The sequence below is a fragment of the Tupaia chinensis genome, unplaced genomic scaffold (genome assembly GCF_000334495.1).
Source record: "Tupaia chinensis unplaced genomic scaffold, TupChi_1.0 Scaffold145147_1, whole genome shotgun sequence".
NCBI classification, from domain to species: Eukaryota; Metazoa; Chordata; class Mammalia; order Scandentia; family Tupaiidae; genus Tupaia; species Tupaia belangeri.
The window spans coordinates 2,567,721-2,590,954 of NW_006205007.1; the positions used below are offsets into that span (position 1 = coordinate 2,567,721).

General features: G+C 37.9%; 1 pseudogene; it reads right to left on the minus strand.

Moving 5' to 3' along the window:
* Positions 1 to 1,554: 1,554 nt before the first annotated feature.
* Positions 1,555 to 22,395, minus strand: LOC102469024 (elongation factor 1-alpha 1 pseudogene; annotated as a pseudogene).
* Between the last annotated feature and the right edge of the window lie 839 nt (positions 22,396 to 23,234).

Here is a 23,234-nt window from a genome sequence, read left to right on the forward strand (position 1 = left end):
CCCAGCATTATACACTGAATTACAGAACAGAAATTTTTTCCACACATTTTTGGCTTTTAGCTGTTTTTTTTTTTTTCCTTAAGGTTTATTATATCATCTTACAAAGCACGTTTTCAACTAAATATTGTTTAAAAATTCCATTCCAGGAAAATAACGTATGGTTGAATCACAATTCTTAGGTTAACAAAAAATTTTCATTTATACACTCCCCCCCACACATACACACAACAAGGTCTTCAAAAAATTCATAGAAAAAGGGTGTCATGAAAAATTACACAAGGATTTCAAAAATGTTTGCACCAAAATAAAGTGGTGCTTTAGTCCTATTTTTCCACATCTTGAATTCTCATGTGTTTGTGTGTGTGTGCATGCGTGTGTACACATATAGAGTCTACTAGATATAACCTTAGGAATACTGCTTTGCAAAAAAAAAAAAAATAGGCAAAGTTAACTGATTCTAGAATCCAGAATATGCTCCTATTTCATCACTATTTACAGCATTGTTCTTTAGGCCATTTTCCTTTCTTAAATAGGCCACAATGGCGATTTCAATATTCTACATGAAATTTTATACCTTTAAACTACCTTGGTTCAAGACCCCTGTTCATTCTATCTACTCAAAAGTTCTATTTTAACCATTTTGAAGAGTTTCGACTTTATCACTTTGAAGAGTGGAGCCATCGGAGTCTGTACTTTGCACTACATGATGGATATATGCCAGGCCACCTGAATACGTAGTCAGAAAGAGAAGCTTCCATTAAGAAGCTTTAGACTTAACATTAGAATATGATCCTTGATCACAAGTTTCAAATGTATGTAAACCTTTTTAAAATTCCTGACAATATTTTCAAGAACCAAAGTTGATGCTTTATTATTATTGTTACTATTTTAAGGCTTTCACCACAGGGCACATGTGCCAGAGAAAGAGACAAGGAGAGGGAAAGTGAGAAACGCCCCACCGCCCAGAGGGACAACTACAATGTAATTCCTTCTCCTCCATTTTCCTCTCTGGATTTTGAGCACTCACATACACACGCACAGTCCGATTTTCAAGCCACCAGGTCCTGGACTCAAATCACAGTCAGCCATGTGTAAGTCAAGCACCTTAACCATCACTTCATCTGCCAGCCTCAAAGTTGATGCTGACTTGAATCTGGTGCTAGGATAGATACAAAGCACATTAACAGGCACCTTCTCTATAGGACACTGGGCCAATTAAAGTATAGGACGTGTCTGAATATTTGAAAATATTAAGAGATGCTTTTATTTTTCTCTTTAAATTTTGCTTTAATGGATCTCAAAATTCTGTCACAGATTTTTGGTCAAGTTGTTTACATTAAAAAGCCCTGATTTTAAAAACAAATTATTTAAAACTGCCACACAAGAAAAACAAAATGGTCCACACAACATTTTCCTTTCCTTCTGAAGTTTCTATGATGCATTGTTATCATTAATCAGTCTCTTACAACTAAACTTAAATAGCCAATTAAAATAAATAGCTCTGAGACTGATCTTCCACCACGGATTAAGACTGGGGTGGTAAGAATTAGGGATATTCATTTAGCCTTTTGAGTTTTCTGGGCAGACTTGGTGGCCTTGCCAGCTTCAGCAGCCTTCTTGTCCATAGCTTGCACACGGCAACTGCATGTCTCATATCACAAACAGAAAAACAACCCAGAGGAGAATAGTCAGAGAAGCTCTAAACACACATGGGCTTGCCAAGAACCATATCAACGATGGCAACATCACCAGATATCAAGAATTTAAGATCATGGGAACCAGCAGTTAGCGTAATGGCTATGTCGCTGGACTCCCACGTAGTCGACCGCAGTTCACGTCCTGGACCCGGTGGCTTAAAGCTCACACCGGGCGCGTGTGCATGCATGCCCAAGGTCCCGAGAGGAGAATGGAGGAGAAGGAATTGCGGCGTGGACATCCCCCCTGGGGGGTGATTTCTCACTTTCTGTCTCTCTGTCTCTCTCTGTCTGTCTGTCTGGCAAGCGCACACGCCATATAGCGAAAAAACCTCTCCAAAAAAAAAAAAATTTAAGATCATCTTCTGGCTTTTTACCAGAATAACAATCAATCATTTCCTTCAGCTCAGGAAACTTGCAAACAATGTTAGCTGTGTGATAACCCAGTACAAGGCCATAACCAGTACTGATTTGGCCTGGATGGTTCCAGATAATCATCCAGCTACGTCCACTGATGTGTTGTTTCTGCTGTCACCAGCAACACTGCCATGCCAAAATCTTTAACAGACACATTCTTGACATTGAAGCCCACACTGTTCCCAGGAAGAGCTTCATTCAAAGCTTCATGGTGCATGTCAACAGACTTTACTTTAGTCGTCACATTGACTGGTGCAAAGGTGACCACCAGTCTTCACTCAGCCCACAGGGACAGTGCCAATACCACCAATTTTGTTTATATCCTGGAGGGGCAGATACAAGGGCTTATCTGTGGGATGAGTTGGTGGTAGGATGCAATCCAGAACTTTAAGCAGCATAGTTCCATGGGCATTGCCATCTTTATGAATGACTTTCCATCCCTTGAACCATGGCATGTTAACTCTTGACTCCAGTCACCATTCCAACCAGAAATGCCACAAATGCTACTGTGTTGGAATTGTAGTCAATGTTCTTGATGTAAATGCTGACTTCCTTAACAATTTCCTCATATTTCTTCTGACTGTAGGGTGGCTCAGTAGAATCCATTTTGTTAACACCAATAATTAGTTGTTTTACACTCAGCATGTAAGCCAGAAAAGCATGCTCACAGGACTGCCCATTCTTGGAGATACCAGCTTCAAATTCACCAGCAAAACAATCAGGACAACACAGTCGGCCTGCACTGTGCCTATAATCATATTTTTATACAGTCTCCAAGTCCTGGAGCATGGATGATAGTCACATAATACTTGCTGGTCTCATATTTCCAGAGGGAGATGTCTGTGGTGATACCACATTCACGTTCATCTTTCAGTTTATCCAAGACACAGACATTCTTGAAGGGGCCCTTTCCTATCTCAGCAGCCTCCTTTTCAATTTTTTCAATGGTTCTTTTGTCGATTCCACCACATTTATAGCTCAGATGGCCAGTAAGTGTTGGACTTGCCAGAATCTACGTATTCAATGACAATGTAGATGTGAGTCTTCTCCTTTCCAATTTTGGCTTTGATTTATTGGTAGTTTTCATGGCACCTGTTTTCTGGTGGCAAGCCCATTGTGAAAAAGTGAGACACTTTTTTAATATGCATTTAACCTGAGTGTTTGTGTTCCATAAACCAAGCTATTAAATCAAAAGATCAGTGCTGATTAAAGCTGTCATTATGATGGTAGTTAATTACAACTAGTATATTTTGACCCTCACTTTTGGCCAGTTATTGTATTAAGAGGTTAAATTATTTTGTTTAGTGTTGACAAACTAGTGTTCTTTCATTAATGCTATTTATGTAATAGATATTATTTGCATTCCTATTACATAGAAAAAAGAATCTGGGACTCAGAGAGACTAAATAACTTGTTCCAAACTGTTTAATAAGAGATGTGACATTCTATCTCAAGTCTGTCTAGTTCCAAAATACAGGTTCTTAACTGTGATATTCAATATTACTAATATTCAATATTGGATAAAACTGTACTAAATTCAAAATTGTATAAAATTATATACAATGGTTCTTTATAAAAACAGAATCAAATCCATAATACATTCATCAAATTGTAATGCTACTTTATGGGACTTTTATTGGGGCTAGCTAAAGGGCTTTATGGACTCAAAAATTGGAAACTGACTACTGCAATTAGTTGTTCAGAATAAAAGCCAGCTTGAAAGTCCTTCTTTGCATTGAATTTCAAATGTTCCACTTTGAATGAAACAGATGTTGAACTTTAGATTAGTTCCATCTGCATTAGATTTATCTTGTGCACACAGTAAGATAGCACTAACATGGGCACTTACGCTCCTTTCTCTTTAGGGACACCTTTCCCCAGACCAACTTCATCTGCAATTTAAAAAAGGTCTTTTCAAAGAAAGAGAGGATTTTACTTAAAAGCACAAGAATTAGTCTAGTAGGTCTGGGCCATGGTCCATCCAATATTTTGTCTCTTCTAGGAGCATAAAGGGACATGGCTTGTGAAACTCAAAACATTAGGGATATACCCTGAGATTTTTTGGTATTTTTCTGTCATCTGTGAATTTTGATTAACCTTTTCTAAAGTCTATATTTTAAGGTTTTGTGATATAAAGTTCTATTTGCATACTATTCTATCAGTAAACTAACATAGAAGCACCTTGCATTTGTGGGTTCATGACCTATGATTACAAATAGTTATGGTATCTCTGGCATATTGTCAACTATTTCCTTTTTTTTTTTTCCACAGAACCTTGTCAAACCTATCAAGGTTCATCCCAGATTCAGTTACTAGACTCTTATTCTTTGTTATAAGGGCTATCAGTAAGTGTTCGGTGTTAAAACATATTAACACCAAAGTAAGACTTTCTTCTTGGCATAATCAAAAGGATCGAATAAGAATTAAATGGAAGTCAGCAGCCAACAGAAACATTTTGTAGGATGCAATGCCTCTTCAAATGACTAGGTACAGGGTAAAGAACAGCAACTGGGACTTGTATGCCTCAAATTCCCAAGGAAATCACTCAAGTTGTCCAAGTACATTAAATCAACTAGGCTAATTGGGACATCCAAATTACAATCTTATTTGTTCTGTAAGTATAAAATAGAGACTTTTATAAATCAAAATTAAAATGAGAACATATTACTAGGCCAAAAAAATTGATTACCTACTCAAAATATTTTAGTCGAACTACAACCAGCAGAGAAGACGGTTTTTTCTTTATCAGTCTTTAAAATAACCTGCTTTGGGGCCAGCAGTTAGCGTAATGGCTATGTCACTGGACTCCCATGTAGTTGACCACGGTTCGAGTCCCAGACCCAGTGGCTTAAACTCATGCCGGGCACATGTGTGTGTGTGTGCCCAAGATCCTAAGAGGAGAATGGAGGAGAAGGGTTTGTGGCATGGCCATCCCCCCTGCAGGGTGATTTCTCACTTTCTGTCTCTCTGTGTTTCTCTGTCTTTCTGGCGAGCACATGTGCCCTATAGCAAAAACCTCTCCAAATAAATAAGTAAATAAATATAAAAAAATAACATTTTAAAAAAAACCTGCTTCAAGCTCAAGACAGTTCACCCATTTCCTCACATGTTTGGGCTCAGTGAACAGTCTGTGCTAACTCTATATCTTCTATGATTCCATGAATTTCACTCATTTCATTTTTTAGCCTTTGTCTCTTTGGTCTGAAGAGACATGTTATTTTAGTCTGTCCTCATTTCTTTGTTCGTTTTATTTTAAAAAGTAGCCTAAATTGGAAGTTTCATAGTTTTAATATTTTTTAAGAATTTTTTAAACAGTTGGCATAATAGCTATGTCGCTGGACTTCCATGTAGTCAACCACAGTTCAAGTCCCAGACCTGGTGGCTTAAACTCACGCCGAGTGCATGTGTGTGTGCCCAAGATCCCGAGAGGAGAATGGAGAAGAAGGGATTGCAACATGGCCACAGCCCCTCCCCAGGGGGGAGGTGATTTCTTGCTTTCAATCTCTCTCTCTGTCTCTGTTCTTCTGGTGAGCGCATGTGCCCTATAGCAAAAACCTCTCAAAAAACCAGAATTATTTATTTTTATTTTTAATTTATTACTATTATTTTTTAATTTGACCAGAGACAGACAGAAAAAGAGAAGGGCAGTGAGAAAGTAAGCCAAAGGGTTTGGGACTCAAACAGTGATCAGCCATGTAGGAGTCCAACTCCTTAGCCACCCCACCATCTGCTGACACCAGTTTTTATAATTGAAGTTAGATGGATTTTTTTTAGTAGATTATACCTAGTGTTGGGGGTTATCAAGAAGTCTAGGTTGAAATGAGTTACTTCTCTCCACCTACAGATCAAAGATCATTATCACAGCAATACCCTCAAAAGAAACCAACCCTTCCACCTTCTTTCCAAAGATCCCATCTCACTTCTATGCTTACCACAGGATCTTCGGAGACTTAATGCAAATACCAAAAGTCTTGCAGACATAAAAGTTTCTAGCACTCCTTGATGATGTAGAGGATGCAGGCTATGAATTTTTCCTACTCAAGATACACAACTTCTGGGAGTCATTTTGGTTGACTATCAATGATTCAGGTGCCTTCCACCCCTTCTGGTATTTTAAGTAGGGAATTGGTCAAGGGTTAATCTGTCATAATGCAAAAACCCCTACACTAAGTAGTCATCCTGGTTCTTCTCCTCCGAGCCATTTTAGTGACAAGAAAATTGATTTTCAAGTTTTTCCAGAGTTATGGTATTTTCTTGCTATCCTTTCACAGGTTCTTAGTCAATGAAGAGAAGGAAAGGTGATTGATGGGTGGAGTTTTGGGCAGCATGCCTTTTTTTACCTGCCAAGGACACCTCTGCTTTCACCTGTTTTGGTATTTAACTTCCATCCAAGACTAAAAGTGAAAGAGAAAGGAGAGGGGAAGGGAAACTGGGGTGTGAGGGGAGGAGACTATGAAAGGAAAGAAGGACAGTCACTAATCCAATTTATGAGGACTCTAACCTTATGATTTAATCTTCTTCCAAAGGCCTCATCATCATCACATTGGTAATTAGGGTTCAATACATGAATTGTGGTGGAAAGCACAAACATTTATATCATAGCAACCAGTACGTGGCTTCACTAAAGTTTAAGCTGAAGTCTTTTAAACTCCACAGATTGAACTCTAATTTCTCTAAAATAGTCATTTGCATGGGAAAATAAATAGAATCCAACTATAAAACACAAATAGACATATTACAAAAGCACAAAAAATCTTATTTCAATAATTATAATTTAAAGCTTAAATAAATAAATAAGAACTAAATAAGGAAACAGTAAAAGTCAGGTCTACATTGAAAAATTCACTTTGGTTGGTCTCAGCAGTCCTCCTCTTGTGAGTGGACCCCCAGGCTCCTGGAATAACTTTGGAACTTGTAACTCTTTGTTGCACAGTGCTCTAGATGGCTGGGCTCACCTCACCCACCAGGAAACTCAAGTCTGGTCTTGGCAGGCTTCAGTTCATGTGTGCACACCCAGGCCCCAGAAGTAATTATGGAACTTTAGACATTTTGTTACCCAACACTCTAGTGTCTTGGTTTAGCCCCACCCACCAAGACACTCAGGCCTGGTCTCAACAGACTTCTCATGAGTACACTCTCTGGCCCTAGGCATAACTTTGGAATTTTCAACATCAGCCCACATTCTGCACCCACCACAGTGCATGACTTGACCCTTTTCACTAAGTTGTATCTCCTTAGCTTGCTTCCACTTTATCAAGAGCTGAAAGTTTGGTAGAGGAGTCAAGCACCTGAAGTTGCCCATAACTGTTTTGATATGGAAGACATAGCCCTCCGATAGGGACACACCTAGGTACACAGGGTGAAATTTCCTCTTCCAATACTACAGAATCTAATCCAATAAATAGGAAAAAGTGAATATTACATTAGATGACCAAAAAGAAGTGCAGATCTCAAAGAAACATGATAAAACGAGGGGTAACTCTCCCTTAGGGGATCACAGTATCCCCTCACCAATCATGGATAGTACAAAAGAATACACAGAAATGTTAGAAAAATAATTCCAAATATTCATAGTGACAAAACTCAGTGACAAGCAAGAGAAAACAGATAATAAGTTCCAGGAAATGAGAAAATCATTTCAGGATACGAAAGAGGAATATCATTAAAAAAGACACCCTAAAAAAGAATTAAACAGAACTTCTGAAAATTAAAAATTTAATGCAAAAAACTAAAATCTCCCTAGAAAGCATTAACACCAGATTGGACCATGTAGAAAGAAAGAATTAGAAAGAATTCCTGACCTTGAAGACAGAGTCTCCAATATAGGCCAAACTACAAAAAAGAATGAAACAACAACAAAAAATTAAGATAACATATGAGAAATTCTAGAAACCATGAAATGCCCAAATATCCATACAATGGGTATTCCAGAAGGAGAAGAATATTCTAAAGCCATGGAAGACCTCTTTTATGAAATACTATCTGAAAATTTTCCAAATATAAAGAAACATGAAGGAATTCAGACCCCAAAAATAAAAAGGGCCCCAAATAAAATTACCCAGAAAAGATCCTCCCTCCTGTCACATCATGACCAGAATGGTAAAAATCATAAACAAAGGCAACATTATAAAAATGGCAAAGAGGAAACATCAATTACTTATAAAGGTAATAGCTTTCAACTAACATCAGACCTCTCAACTGAAACCATACAAGGAAATAAAGAATAGAAAGATATATTTGAAACAGTAAAAGAAAAACAATTTCAACCAAAAATACTGTATCCAGCAAGATTATCCTTCAAATGGGAAGAATAAATAAAATTATTCTCAGATAAACAAAATCTGAAAGAATTCACCAGTATTAGACCAGCTCTAGAAGAAGTTCTGAGGGGACTATTGTATTAGAATAACTAAAAGAGAGACAAACAGAAATAAGAGAACAAAAAACAACAGAGAAAATGGCTAACAAAATGACATGGGCTAAGTCTTCAGATATCAATAATAATCTTGAATGTTAATGGATTAAATTCTCTGGATAAAAGGCACAGATTGGGGGACCAGCAATTAGCGTAATGGCTATTTTGCTGGACTCCCACGTAGTCGACTGCGGTTAGTGTCCTGGACCTGGTGGCTTAAAACTCACGCTGGGTATGTGTGCGTGCATGCCCAAGATCCTGAGAGGAGAATGGAGGAGAAAGGATTGCGGCGTGGCCATCGCCCCTGGGAGGTGATTTCTTGCTTTCTGTCTCTCTGTCTCTGTCTGTCTGGTGAGCGCATGTGCCCTATAGCAAAAACCTCTCTCAAAAAAAAAAAAGAGAGAGACACAGATTGGCTGAATAGATACAAAAATAGAAGCCATCTTGGGAACCAGCAGTTAGCGTAATGGCTATGGCGCTGGACTCCCACGTAGTCGACCGCAGTTCATGTCCTGGACCTGGTGGCTTAAAACTCACGCTGGGTATGTGTGCGTGCATGCCCAAGATCCTGAGAGGAGAATGGAGGAGAAAGGATTGCGGCGTGGCCATCGCCCCTGGGAGGTGATTTCTTGCTTTCTGTCTCTCTGTCTCTGTCTGTCTGGTGAGCGCATGTGCCCTATAGCAAAAACCTCTCTCAAAAAAAAAAAGAGAGAGACACAGATTGGCTGAATAGATACAAAAATAGAAGCCATCTATATGCTACTTACAAGAAACACACTTCACTGATAAGGACATACATAGACTGAAAATGAAGGGTAGAAAAAGATAGTCCATGCACATGGGAACCAAAAAAAGACTGGAGTTGCAATATCTTTTTTTGTTCAGACAAAATAGGCTTTAAGATGAAAGATGTAAGAAGAGACAAAGAAGGACATTATATAGTACTAAAAGGACTCGTTCACCAAGAAGATACAACACTTGTAAATATCTGTGGATCCAACATTGGAGCACCTAAATACATCAAACAGAGACTGTTAGATCTCAAGGGAGAGATAGATTGCAACACAATAATCTTGGGGAATATCAACACCCCACTGTCTTCTCTGCACACATCATCTAGACAAAAAATAAACAAAGAGAAAAGATAAGCAAGATCTAAATGACACAATACATGAAATGGACTTGACAGACATCTGCAGAGTATTTTACCAACTACCAAAAGATAAACATTTTTCTTACCTCCACATGGAACATTTTGAATGACTGACCACATGATATGGCACAAAACAAGCCCCTACAAGTTCAAATGTATGCAAACTTTATTCAGCGTCTTTTCTGATCACAATGAAATGAAACTTGATATCAACTACAGAAAGAGCTCTCAAAAACACACAAATAGAAACTAAGCAACCTGCTACTGAAAGACTTTACAACTACAGAAAAAAGTGAGATTGAAGTCAAAAGGTTCATAGAAACCAATGATAATGCCTTCTGGCCTAACTCCCAGAGAAACAAGAATCCATGTGCATTTGAGGTGGGCCCAGCTCTGCCCTTTTAACCCGAAAGTCTAAACCTTTGCCCCAGAGCTCTCCTTCTGGCCCAACTTCTAGTGAAAAGAGGTAGGCTGGTCTCTGCCTTCTTTCTGGCTGTCTCTCTCTCTCTCACTCTTTCTTTCCCTTTCTCTCAAAAATTTTCTTATTTTATATATCTGTTTTTTAAAAATCAGTAACTACTGTGTCTCGTCTCTGACCTCTTCTTTCTCTTGCTAATTTCAGAATCCATGTGCATCTGAGGTGGGGCTAGCTCTGTCCCTTTCGTGTGGTGCTCTGCACCACGTAGTGTTCATTTGTTTTGCCTTTTTTTCTTAAGAAATGAAAATTTTTTCCCTATTCATTTGTGTGTGTGTGTGTGTGTGTTTATTTTGACTCTCTTTTTTTTTTCCTTTTCTCTTACTTGATTTTCTCACCTTCTTTCTCAGCTTCTACACTTTGTCTAGTCAGGTACAGGTGCACTGTAGTGAATTTCTGAATACTTTTAGGATCATAGAAAACCTCCATCCCCACTAAACTACTACAAAAAGGAAGAAACTCATATTTATAAATCTAAGTTAAAATCTCTTTCTGTGGATACCACATTCCAAAACACAGTAGTAGAGGCAAAATAGACATATAAGTACCACACAGTTAAGTAAAGCATGTGAGCTTACAGAAGCAGAAATCTCCAACAAATTAGTCAAATGTGAATATACCACCAAATGACTAAAAGTCAGAGAAGGGAGACTACAAAGTGAGCAGCAGGAAGAAACATGGAGCTGTAGAGAGCATGGCTCATCTCCTCCCACATACCTTTGAATTCTTAGTTAAAACCCTGCAGCTCAGCCTTGGTGTACCTATTCCCTAGAAACCGCGAGACCTTTGAAATATACGGTTCCATTGACTAAAGTGCAGGTTGCTTGATAAGGATCAGGGAAACGGAACTGCAGAAATCAGAAATATTGCAGGTCCTCTCCTCCCACATGCCTCTAACACTCAGAAAGTAGGGAAGAACGTATAATCCATCTGACGACCAGAAATCGCCACAGATGAAAAAGAGATAAGGGAAATCAAGAAAAAAGCTCCCCCTGAGGGGAGAAGAGCAGCATTTCATCTTTCACAGATAGTACAATGGAACTCATGGAAATGTCAGATAAATAATTTAGAGTATTCACAGTGACAACACTAACGGAGATGTAAGATAAGAGAGAGAACAAACTCCAGAAGATACAAGAGAAAAGAGAGAAGTTACAGGAGGTAACAAAGTTCTTGCACAATCTGAAAGAGGAAATACACACCATAAAAAGGAATCAAATGGAACTGTTAGAGATGAAGGCTGTAATACAAGAAATCAAAACCTCCCTCAAAAGTATTAAAAGCAGATTCTGGTCTATAAATTTTCACCAAAAAGACTAAGAAACAAATGCAATAAGATGAGAATAATACATGAGTAATACTAGATACCATTAGATGTCCAAACATCCAGATAGTCTATATCCTAGAAGGCGAAGAAAGTAATAAGGGCATTGATCATTTATTCCATGAAACCCTGGAAGAAAACTTTCCAAATCTAGAGAGGCATTCAAATATCCAGACCCACGAAATACGAAGGATCCCACTTAGGATCAACCCAAGAAGATCTCCAAGGCACATCATAGCCAGATTGACCAAAAGCACAGAGACAAGATACTAAAATTGGCAAGAAAGAAATATCAAGTTACTTTCAAAGGATATCCCATCAGGCTAACATTCGACCTCTTGTCAGAAACAATGCGTGCAAGGAAAGAATGGGAAAATATATTCAAAGTGTTAAGTGAAAAACAATTTCAGTCAAGACTACTATATCTGGCAAGATTATCCATCATATGGGAAGAAAAATCTGAAACATTGTCAGATAAGTAAAATCTGAAAGAATTTACCAATACCAGACCAGCTCTTTGAGTTATTCTGAAGGGAGTACTATACCAGGAAAACTAAAGACAGACAGAAATAAGAGAGCAATAATTACCAAGAAAAAGGCTAACTTAATGGTAGGGACAAATTCGGAACTATCAATAATTGTGTTAAATGCTAACTTCCAGGATTTAAATGGAAAGAGCAGGCCACAGTAACACTATAAATTCAACAAAAGAGAGATTACATGAGACCAAACTGCTGAAATAGAATTCTATGACTTAAAACTTTTCTGATTTTCCTCTATGCTTTGTCTTTCAGATTTAAGGATTTTGGTTCTCTTGTGAGGTGTTTTTGTTTGTTTGTTTGTTTGTTTTAGAGGTTTTTGCTATAGGGTATGTGTGCTCGCCAGAAAGACAGAGACAGAGGGACAGAATGCAAGAAATCACCACCCCCCACAGGGGATGACCATGCCTCAATCCCTTCTCCTTTCTCCTCTTGGGATCTTGGGCTCACACGCACATGCGCCCAGTGTGAGTTTAAGCCACCAGATCCGGGACATGAACCACTGTCGACTACATGGGAGTTCAGCAACATAACCATTACATTAACTGCTGGTCCCCTCTTGTCAGTTTTTGATAGATTTAGCAATTTGTTCATTTTTTTTTATTGAAATATAAACTTTTCTCCCTTCTTGTCCCCTTTGCAATTGGGAAATACTTGTGAGCATTCTTATTTTGTGACAGAATGGTTATTTGCATAAATTCAATAATACAATAGTATCTGTTGCCTTACATCAGAAATTGAATTCTTATGGGGCTTTCTGCAAATAACATACAAAATTGATATTAATCTAATTTTTTTGCAGGTAAGTTAGTTTATACCTCTTTTTAGTAAAAGGGGGAACGGAAAGAGAAATAAGTGTTTCAGAAGAAAATTACAGTGCACTTGTCACTAGAGTCTAGCTTTGTGTACATTTTCAGTTTAAGATACTTTGTGAATCAGTAAAATGTAAAAAAAAAAAAAAAGTTTAGTATGGAAGGGGGGGAAGGGAAAGGGGAAGGAAAAAAAACAAAAAAAAGTATGCTTAACTGACAAAAAATGAGATGCTATTTGCTGATGATAAGGTATAGAGTAATATCTTTGTCTTAACTGACATACATGGCATTTGCTCTAGTAAAAGAAATGTTATACACTGTAAAGACATGTGACTAAATGTAAATAAATAAATAAATAATTTTTTTTAAAAAAGAAACCATTGATAACAAGTGTTTTTACCTATGAGACACTGCAAAAGCAGGCATAATAAGGAACTTCATAGCAATTCGTGTCCACAAGAAAAAAAACAGAAAGGTGGCAAATAGCCTAGATACACAACTCAAACAAACAAAAAGTCCAGGAAAGAGGGAATTGTAAAGATTTGAGCAGAAATAAATTAAATAGAGAATAAAAGTACTACACAGAAAATAAATTAAACCAAAAGTTTATTTTGAGAAGATAAACCAATTGACACACAGTTTGCTAGATTAATCAAGAAGAACAGAAGAAGGAACCAGATACATTAAATTAGCAAGAAAACAGGTGTTATCACAATAGACATAACAGAAATACAAAATATCATCAAAGACTGACGAGCAGATGGCATAATGGTTAAGTCACTGGATTCCCACATGGCTGAACTTCATTTGAATCCTGTACCCAGTGCCTTCAAACTCATGCTGGGTGTGTGCGTGCCCAAAATCCAGAGAGGAGAATGGAGGAGAAGGGATTGTGGCATGGCCATCCCTCCTGGGGGGTGATTTTTCACTTTTTGTTTCTGTCTCTCCAGTGAACACATGAACCCTATAGCAAAAAAAGAAAACTCCATATAAACAATCATCAGAGAATACTATGAGTGATTGTCAACTAACAGGAAAACCTAGATGAGACAAACACATTTCTGGACATGTGTAACTTACCAAGAGTGAACCAGGAAGAAATAGAAAAGTCTGAATAGGGACCAGCAGTCGGCATAATGGCTATGTTGCTGGACTCTCATGTAGTCGACTGTGGCTCAAGTCCTGGACCTGGTGGCTTAAACTCATGCCAGGCACATGTGCATGCATGCACAAGATCTGAGAGGAGAGTCGAGGAGAAGGGATTGCAGCATGGCCATCGCCCCCTGAGGGTGCTTTCTCACTTTCTGTTTATCTCTCTCTGTCTTTCTGGCGAGTGCATACATGCTATAGCAAAACAAACAAACAAACAAACAAACAAAAACACAAAAGCAAAAACCCTCCCCTGTCCAAAAAAAGAGAAAGAGTCTGAATAGATCCATAACAAGCAATGAGATTGAATCAGTAATAATAGTCTCCCAACAAAGAAGAGTCCAGGTCCTGATGGTTTTACTTCTGAATTCCATAAAACTTTTAACGAATAACTAATACCAATTTTCTTCAAACTATTTCTAAAGATTCAAAAGGAAGGGACATTCCCAAATTTATTCTACAAAGCCTCCATTATCTTAATTCCAACACCAGACAAGGACATGACAACGACAACAAAAAAGGAAAATTCAGGCCAATATCCCTGTTGACTACAGATGGAAAAATTCTCAAAAGGATATTAGCAAATCTTATTCAACAACATTAAAAAGATTATACGCCGTGACCTAATAGGCGTTATTCCATGGATATAAGGATGGTTCAACATATGCAAAACGATAAATGTAATACATCACATTAATCAAAGGAAAGATTAAAATCAATATGATCATATCAAAAGATGTAGGAAAAGCATTTGATAAAATAGAGCATCCCTTTATAATCAAGACCCTCAGGAGAAATGGCATAGGGACATTCCTCAATACAATATAAGCCATCTATGACAAACCCATAGCTAACATCATACTGAATGGGAAAAAGTTTAAAGCTTTTCCACTAAAAACTGGAACAAGACAAGGCTGCCCATTTTCTCCACTCCTTTTTAAAGTAGGAGAGTTCCCCTTTCACTGCAGACTTGCCAGCACTTTGTTATTATTATTTTAAATTTTAGTCGTTCTGACTGGAAAGGCTGTAGTAAAAAGGAAACTTTCCTACATTCTTAATGGGAATGCAAATTAGTACAACCACTGAGGAAAAAGATATAGAGATTTCGCAGAAACTTACAAATAGAACTACTATGCAACCCAGTAATTCCACTCTTAGGCATTAAAGGATAGAAAAACTATCAGTCGGTAAAATATTTGCACATCCATGCTTATCACAGCATTATTCACAATTGATAGAACATGGAATCAACCCAAATTACCAAAACTAGCTCAGTGGATCGAAAAAATGTGTCATATGTACTCTATGGAATACTACTCAGCCATAAAAAGCAATGAAACCCTGGCATTTGATACAAAGTGGATGAATATGGAAGACTTAATGGTAAGTGAAGTAAGCCAGGGTATGAAAGACAGACTTTGTACGTCCCCACTCAGGATATACCAATGTCTGCGCTTTATAGCAGAAACTGAAAGTTTGGAAAGTATAGCAGTTAGGAGGGCAGCTGTAGATGCTAGAGATAGTAAGGATAGGAGTAATACGGGGGTGAGTGATAGAAGAAGGGAGGGAGGGGAATGGGAGGAAAAGACAGTATGTTTAACTGACACAGAAATGAAAAGTTATTTGCTGCTGCTGATGTATGTGATAATGTCTTGCCTTGACTAATATGCACTCTATTTGCACTGTAAAAAGCAATGTTGTGCACTGTAAAGATATATAGTGATTAAATGAAAATTAAAAAAAAAAACTCAAAAAGAAAATTTACTTTGCAGAAACTTAGTTTATTTTATAAACCTAGAGTCTTTCACATATATGTTATGACTTATTCTATTTTGGGCTGCTGTAACAAAATCCTGTAGACTGGGCGGCTTACAAAGACATAAATTTATTTCTTATGGTTTTAGAGGTTGAGAAGTCTAAGATCAAGATGTTGGTGTATTTGGTGTCTGTGGGGTCTGCTTCCTCAAGGATGCCTGTCTTCTCACCATAACTTCATATAGCAAAAGGGATGAGGAATCTCCTTGGGATGTCTTTCATTAAGGCACTAATTCCATTGATGAGGGCTCTGCCCTCATGACCCTAATAACTCCCAAAGTTCCCACTTCCTAATACCATCACCTTGGAGCTTAGGATTTTGAAATGTAAATTTGAAGAAAACATAACCAGTCAATTCATTGCAACAGGTTGATATACATTACGTTGCAGACAATCAACAAATTGAGTTGTTTACCTTGCATAGGTGAAATTTTAATTCTCTACTTTTTTCCTTTAAATTTCCTTTACATTCTATTCACAGATATATAAGGAGTAAAAGAAGTAGTTAACTATTATTCTATCATTATTTTGCATTCATAATTCAGAGACCTATAATCTAGTAAAGGATAAAGGCTATAAAATTCCTTAGTAAAACTCACTTTGAGTGCATAATTTGTCATGGATGTATTTGTATATGCAATTACTCATGGATATAGAGTAAACACTTGTAATGTCACCAACAATTGAGCAATTGTAGGTCAATGTCATGTGTTTCAAAATGATTACTATGACTTCAACTGACCAATTGGAAATAAAGCTAATTGACTGATGTTTATCTAATCTTCTTCATATCTCCTTACTCTCTGACCCCTCTATTCACATAAATATTACAAGCCCTTTTCAACTACAGGGATATTTCTAGACTATTCCTTAGAATGTAGCATCATCTTCCCACTTATATCCACACACATTTTCTACATTTCTTCTTCCAGCATTTCACATACACCATTTTCCATCATGATTTAGTTATTTTTAAAATAAATGTATCTTATCTTCTGCCAGCCCAGTTATACAGCGTAATCTATAATAAAATTATGTGTGTGTGTGTGTATATATATATGTGTATGTGTGTGTGTGTGTGTGTGTGTGTGTGTGTATTAGGTTTTTGTCATAGGGTGTATGCACTCACTCACCAGAGGGAGAGAATGAGAGAGAAAGTAAGAAATCACCCCCGTAGTGGGAATGGCCATGTCAAAATCCCTTCTCCTCCATTCTCCTCCTGGGATTTTGGGCACTCACCCACATATGCCTGGCATGATTTTCAAACTGTTGGGTCTGGGACTTGAACTGCAATTGGCCAACCACCAGGCCACCTCCTGGTGCCTATAAATATATATTTTAAATGTGTTCATCTATTTACAATATAATTTCTTTATGTGAAACTCTAATATTATTAACTTCTTGACGTGACAAAGACTGGTTAACCATTCCTCAAACACATCTCCTCCCTCTTCTGGACACACAGTCGGATTTCATTTCTAATGCTGCCCTGTGGTTAGGTGTGGTCATGTTGTAGAATTATAACCAGTAGAAAGTGATTAGAAGTGGTGCACCCTTACAGATATGGCTGATAAAAACCTTCCAAGTACCATCTTCTATGTTCTTTCATTCTGATAGAGTTACACATATGGGCATGATTTTCTTGAAATTCAGGCATTAAAGAGTAGGGTCCAGAAAATGAAAGAAGCCCAGGCTATGAACTACCAAGCCCATCAATCAGGAAACCTGTTTTTCAGTTACATAAATGAGAAATAAATGTCTTTTGTGTATGAGCCATTATTATCAATCAGAATACCTCATATATTTTTATATGGATTATTGATTGTCTTTTGGTATGATTAAGGAAAATGGTAAGTTTAGCTATTGAATAAATACTCAGTAAAACAAGCATTATGATAAAAGATTACAATTGAGGACTTGCTGGCAGTCACAGCCAGTGGTCTGCCAGTCACTCTGCTAGGCACTTCACAGCATGCTTCATTCTCTCTCTACCCTTTTAGCTGGGATAACCAATATGCCCTCCAGGATGAGGGGACCAATATTCAGCTAAGTTGTCCAGCCACGAAGCTACCAAGTGACAGAGCTGAGATCCACATTATGTCTGTCTGAGTACCATCATGTAGACTTTCCATTATACCATGACAGTTTCTTTCCTCAAGTTCCTTTTTCTTTCCAAAAAGCCACAAATTATATCATGTCCTTAAAGTGAAGATATCTACTAAACACATAACTTATGTCATCTTCAAAAAGATAAAGAGAGGAGCAATAAATAAAGCAAGCTAATAAACTATTTAAAATACATTTTTGCATCTGTGTTTGATTTTTCATTGGGCAGTGTCTTAGTTCCAGGTCTTGTAATAAGATACCTGAAGCGGGACCAGCAGTTACCGTAATGACTATGTAGCTGGACTCCCATGTTGTCGACTGCAGTTCAAGTCTCAGACCTGGAGGCTTAAACTCATGCCAAGCACATGTGCATACGTGCCCAAGATCCCGAGAGGAGAATGGAGGAGAAGGGATTGCGGCGTGGCCATCCCCCCTGGGGGGTGATTTCTCACTTTCTGTCTCTCTGTCTCTCTCTGTCTGTCTGGCGAGCGCACGCTCCCTATAGCAAAAACTTCTCAAAAAAAAAAAAAAAAAAAACAAAAAAAAGGGAACACCAAGTTAAGATCAGAAGTATGGGGGCAAAGGCTCTGAGTTGCTGGACTCCCACGTAGTCGACCGCGGTTCACGTCCCGGACCCAATGGCTTAAAACTCACACCGGGCGCGTGTGCGTGCGTGCCCAAGATCCCGAGAGGAGAATGGAGGAGAAGGGATTGCGGCGTGACCGTCCCCCCTGGGGGGTGATTTCTCGCTTTCTGTCTCTCTGTCTCTCTCTGTCTGTCTGGCGAGCGCACGCGCCCTACAGTGAAAATCTCTCCAAAAAAAAAAAAGGGATTGCAGTGCGGCCATCCCCCCTAGGGGGTGATTTCTCACTTTCTGTCTCTGTCTCTCTTTGTCTTTCTGGTGAGTGCATGTGCCCTATAGCAAAAATCTCTCAAAGAAAAAAATGACCAGAAGCCGAGTGGATTAAACAACAGATACCTATTTCTCACAGTTATGGAGCCTAGGATGTCCAAGATCAAGGTGCTACTATAGATCTGAAATCTGGTGAGAGCTCACTTCCTGATTTACAGAAAATTGTCTTCCATTAGATCCTCACATGGTGAGGATTAGAGAGAGAGAGAGGAAGTTTTCATACGGCTTAATATAAGGGCACTTATCTCACTCATGAAGGCTCCACCTTCATCATCTAATTATGTCCCGAAGACCATATCTCCTAATATCATCATTCTGGGAGTAAGGATTTCAATATATGAATTTTAGTAGACCATAAATATTTACTTCAAAACATTTCACCCCAGCTCCAAAAAATTCATGTCCTCTTACACAAAATACTTTCATTTCATCCTAACTAGCCCATAAGTTTTAACTCATTTCAACATCTCTGAAGACTAAAGTCTGAAGATTCATTAAAGATAATCTAAATTAGATAGGATTGAGACTCAAGGTAAGATACATTCTGAGGAAAAATTCCTCACCTATTATATGAAGCTGTGAAACTGAAGAAGCTATGTGCTTCCCAAATATGATGGTAAAACAGGCCTAGGATAGAGTGGTAGCATAATGCCTTGAAGAAAGCCACAGTAACTAATTCCATTATGGAGTCCTCAGATTTAGCAATTCATTGATAGGCATTTTTTATAATCATTATTGATAATTTTTTTAAAAGTATGTGACACATGGTCCTAGATGAAAGTTTAAAAAAAAAGTGAATTAGAGCTTTAATTGCTTGCTACTTTTACCCTGATTTTGTTAAATAAAAATGACAGCTAAGGTAATACTTATGTTTTTATGTCTTATTGACACATCATAAAAACTGTTCTAGTTCCCACAGGAAAACAATAAGTTTCTCTTGAAAGATACAATACATTTTCTCCTGGGTGGGAAAAATCTTTTTGAAGTATGATTTTAAATTTTGTTGTAGCTTAGTGAAACTAGTAGTCAAAACAATCATTTATAATTATCTAAGATAATCATTTTATCATCAGGTACTAATGTGGAAGGAACCCAAGTGTTTTTGTTTGAATCTTTTCATTTCCCTTTCTCCACTATAAACTTATCCACCCGGAATGCATAAACACACCTACTTTACCGTCCACCCTCCCATTCAAGTTCATTGTGACTCAGGATACAATACTAAAATTGTCACCTCTTTTTCAATGAATTCACTTTCTTTTTCTTTTTTTCTTCCTTTTATTTCAGGTTTTGTCCATAGGCCACCTGAGACAGAGACAGAGAGAAAGTGAGAAACCATCCTGTAGCGAGGAATGGGACACCCCAATTCCTTCTCTTCCATTCACCTCTTGGGACTTTGGGCCTCATGGACTCATTTTCAAAAGAGAACTCTCCTTTAACTGTTAGTCTTTTTCCCCCTGACTCTCACTAAAAAAAAGCCCCTAAATTTCCTACTGAGCTATTTTATGTCCAATTGACTTTTCTTGATCATGTAAACATTTTGCATCTTGGAAAATTAAAAGCCTTGCAGCTCCATGGCCAGGCTACAGCTGGTGGGTTAAGGCAATTGGATCCCACACGACCAACAGTCCCCAATCCGGTGATTTACAAAACATTCTGGACATGTATGTGTGTGTGCCTAAATCCTGAAAAGGAAGGGGAAATGGAAGAGAAGAGACTGCAGCAAGACCATGCTCACGGGGAGTGCCTTCTTGCTTTTTCCCTGTTTCTCTATCTCTGTACTCTCTGTCTCTGTTGCTTGCTCTCTCTCTCTCTTTTTAATCCAACGAGTGCATGCATCTTCCAGCAAATAAAAAGAAGTCTTTCAGTTCTAGGGATCCGGTGGTCGGGCAATGGTAACACAACTGAACCTACATGGAAAAGATCTTAGATTGGTGCCTAGGACTCTCTAAGCAAGACAGATGCATGTGTGCACCTATGATCTGGTTTGCCTGATACTGGTAAATTTAAGACTTACAGCTCTTATCCTGAAAGTTATTTGAAACTAAAAAAATTTTGATCATTAGCTATAAGTCGAGAAATATAGGCCTATTGAATTCACTGTTTATTCCAGGCCACTTTGCAGATGACATCTGTACCTCAGCATTGCTAGACCAAAAGTCAGTTATTTTTTACAATATCATTCTTCATTTTGTAAGGAATTCATAGAACTCCTGAGGAACTTACAGTGATGTTTTATTTTTTTGTTTGTTTTTCTTGTGTAAATCATACAGTGGTGTCAAAAGTAATCTTTTACCCACACCTGAGACTTTGTCACAGAACAAAATGACCATTATCATTTGTAAATCTTGTCCTCTTTAAATACATGGGCAACAATGGCAACAAAAAAATTGCAGCTTTTCTAGAATAGCTAATGGATAAAGCGTGGCTGCGCAAAAGTAATAAGAATACCCACGCTCAAGCAGGCTAGTTTCAGTGCTCATGCAGAAGAGAATGATTTCGTCAAAACCACTGGGCATGAAAAGTCTTGTACAGGATTGGTAGCTATTAAAGTATCTAAGGATGCCAGATGACATCATCAACATATTTAAAATTCTTTCTAGATGTTCACGTTTCTTAGACTCGTTCATTCAGTGTTGCCACTGTCTCTCTTACTTTTTCTTTGTTAGTTGTGACAAGAAAGTTTCTCTAAATTTACTCTGACGGCTATGCCTATTTGAGAAGCACCCAAAATGCAAGAGAAAGAGATCCAAGTAGTAGAAAACGTCACACTCCCAGGAAGAGATATTTGCTGTTTGCCTCCACAATATTGATTTCTCTTTCCTCCTTCTCCCACTTGTTTGGACATTCTTGCCTCCCCTATTCTAATCTAGGTGGCCTAGAAAAGGCCTACTCTCCCTCTTATCCTGTGATTGGTGGCTGTGGCTGTAGTTCAGTCAAATATTTTGCTGACCGTAATATTGCTTCAGTAATGGGCATCTGAATTAAGCCAGTCCTGACAGAGCAACGACTGAGACTTTTTTTTTTTTTTTTGAGAGGTTTTCGCTATAGGGCGCGTTTGCTCACCAGACAGACAGAGAGAGACATAGAGACAGAAAGCGAGAAATCACCTCCCAGGGGGGATGGTCACGCCACAATCCCTTCTCCTCCATTCTCCTCCTGGGATCTTGGGCACGCACGCACACATGCCTGGAGTGAGTTTTAAGCCACCGGGTCCGGGACGTGAACCGCGGTTGACTATGTGGGAGTCCAGCGACATAGCCATTACGCTAACTGCTGGTTCCCGAGACTTTTGAAAGGAAATAGGATAGAGGGTGCCTTTAAATAAAGGTCGAAGACAAAATATAGAAATAAAAGTTTAGCAAAAAGAAATATTGGGTCATCAGAAAAGTCATGACATATTTTCTCTGTTTTTCTGTGTAAGAATGTATCATGACTTTTCTGACAACCCAATAGGACATCAATGAAATCATTTGGACCCCACACACAGCGTACCTTTGGAACTTTGAGTTACGCAATTCAAGATTAAGGCAGCCCATTCATCCCAGCGCTTACTGCTTAGAGAATCCTGATTCCGCACCATAGCCTTTATTTATTTTCCTAATTTTTAAAATAAAATCATGGGAGAAAATTAAAATTGTCTCCCCCCCATCTGATACAAACACTCAAAACAATAACAATAATAACTTCGGTAGGTTTTCCACAACAGCTAAAATTATTTCTGCTACTCTTTTATACTGTTGACTTTGTGGTTTGTGGTTTCCCACAGCATACTGGGTAGGGGACAAGTCAAATATTCTTAAGACATTATTCAGTCAAATTGAAAATTAATGTGGTTTGAAATGTGGTGTCACTAACTTCAGCTGTGTTGAAACACAAGTGTGATAGTAATTTTTACCTTCAAACCACCATTCTTATCTTCAGTATGAGAATTAAAACAAAAAAAAACCCAAAACAATAAAAAATGTGTCATGAACATAAGAGCTATCACTCAGCTCATATAGAAAAATGCTATGATTAAAGAAACTCAATGTGATACACACTGCTCAGAAAAAAATGTAGAAGTTGTCATTTTTTTCAAATTTTTGATTAAAAGTTATTTTTCTCTTAGAAAATGAAAATTGGTTTTATGTTCCCCTACTTGTCAAAGCCATTTAAGTAGATCAGGTTAGAGGTCCTAATTACAAGTTGTTGACAACCTGTGTTCATACTGACACACAGTCTGACAGGTATACTGTTTGTTTGTTTTAATTTAAAGATAATTTACTACTCATAAAATGGTAGGAGATTAATGGTCCTAGAAATTGAAATCAGTTCCCTATTCACCAACTCCTAGAGTCTAATCTAGGAAAGCCTATGTTTCCATACCAATTTGTGTCATAGGTGAAAATGTATTTTATACACCAATGTAATTCAATCCTT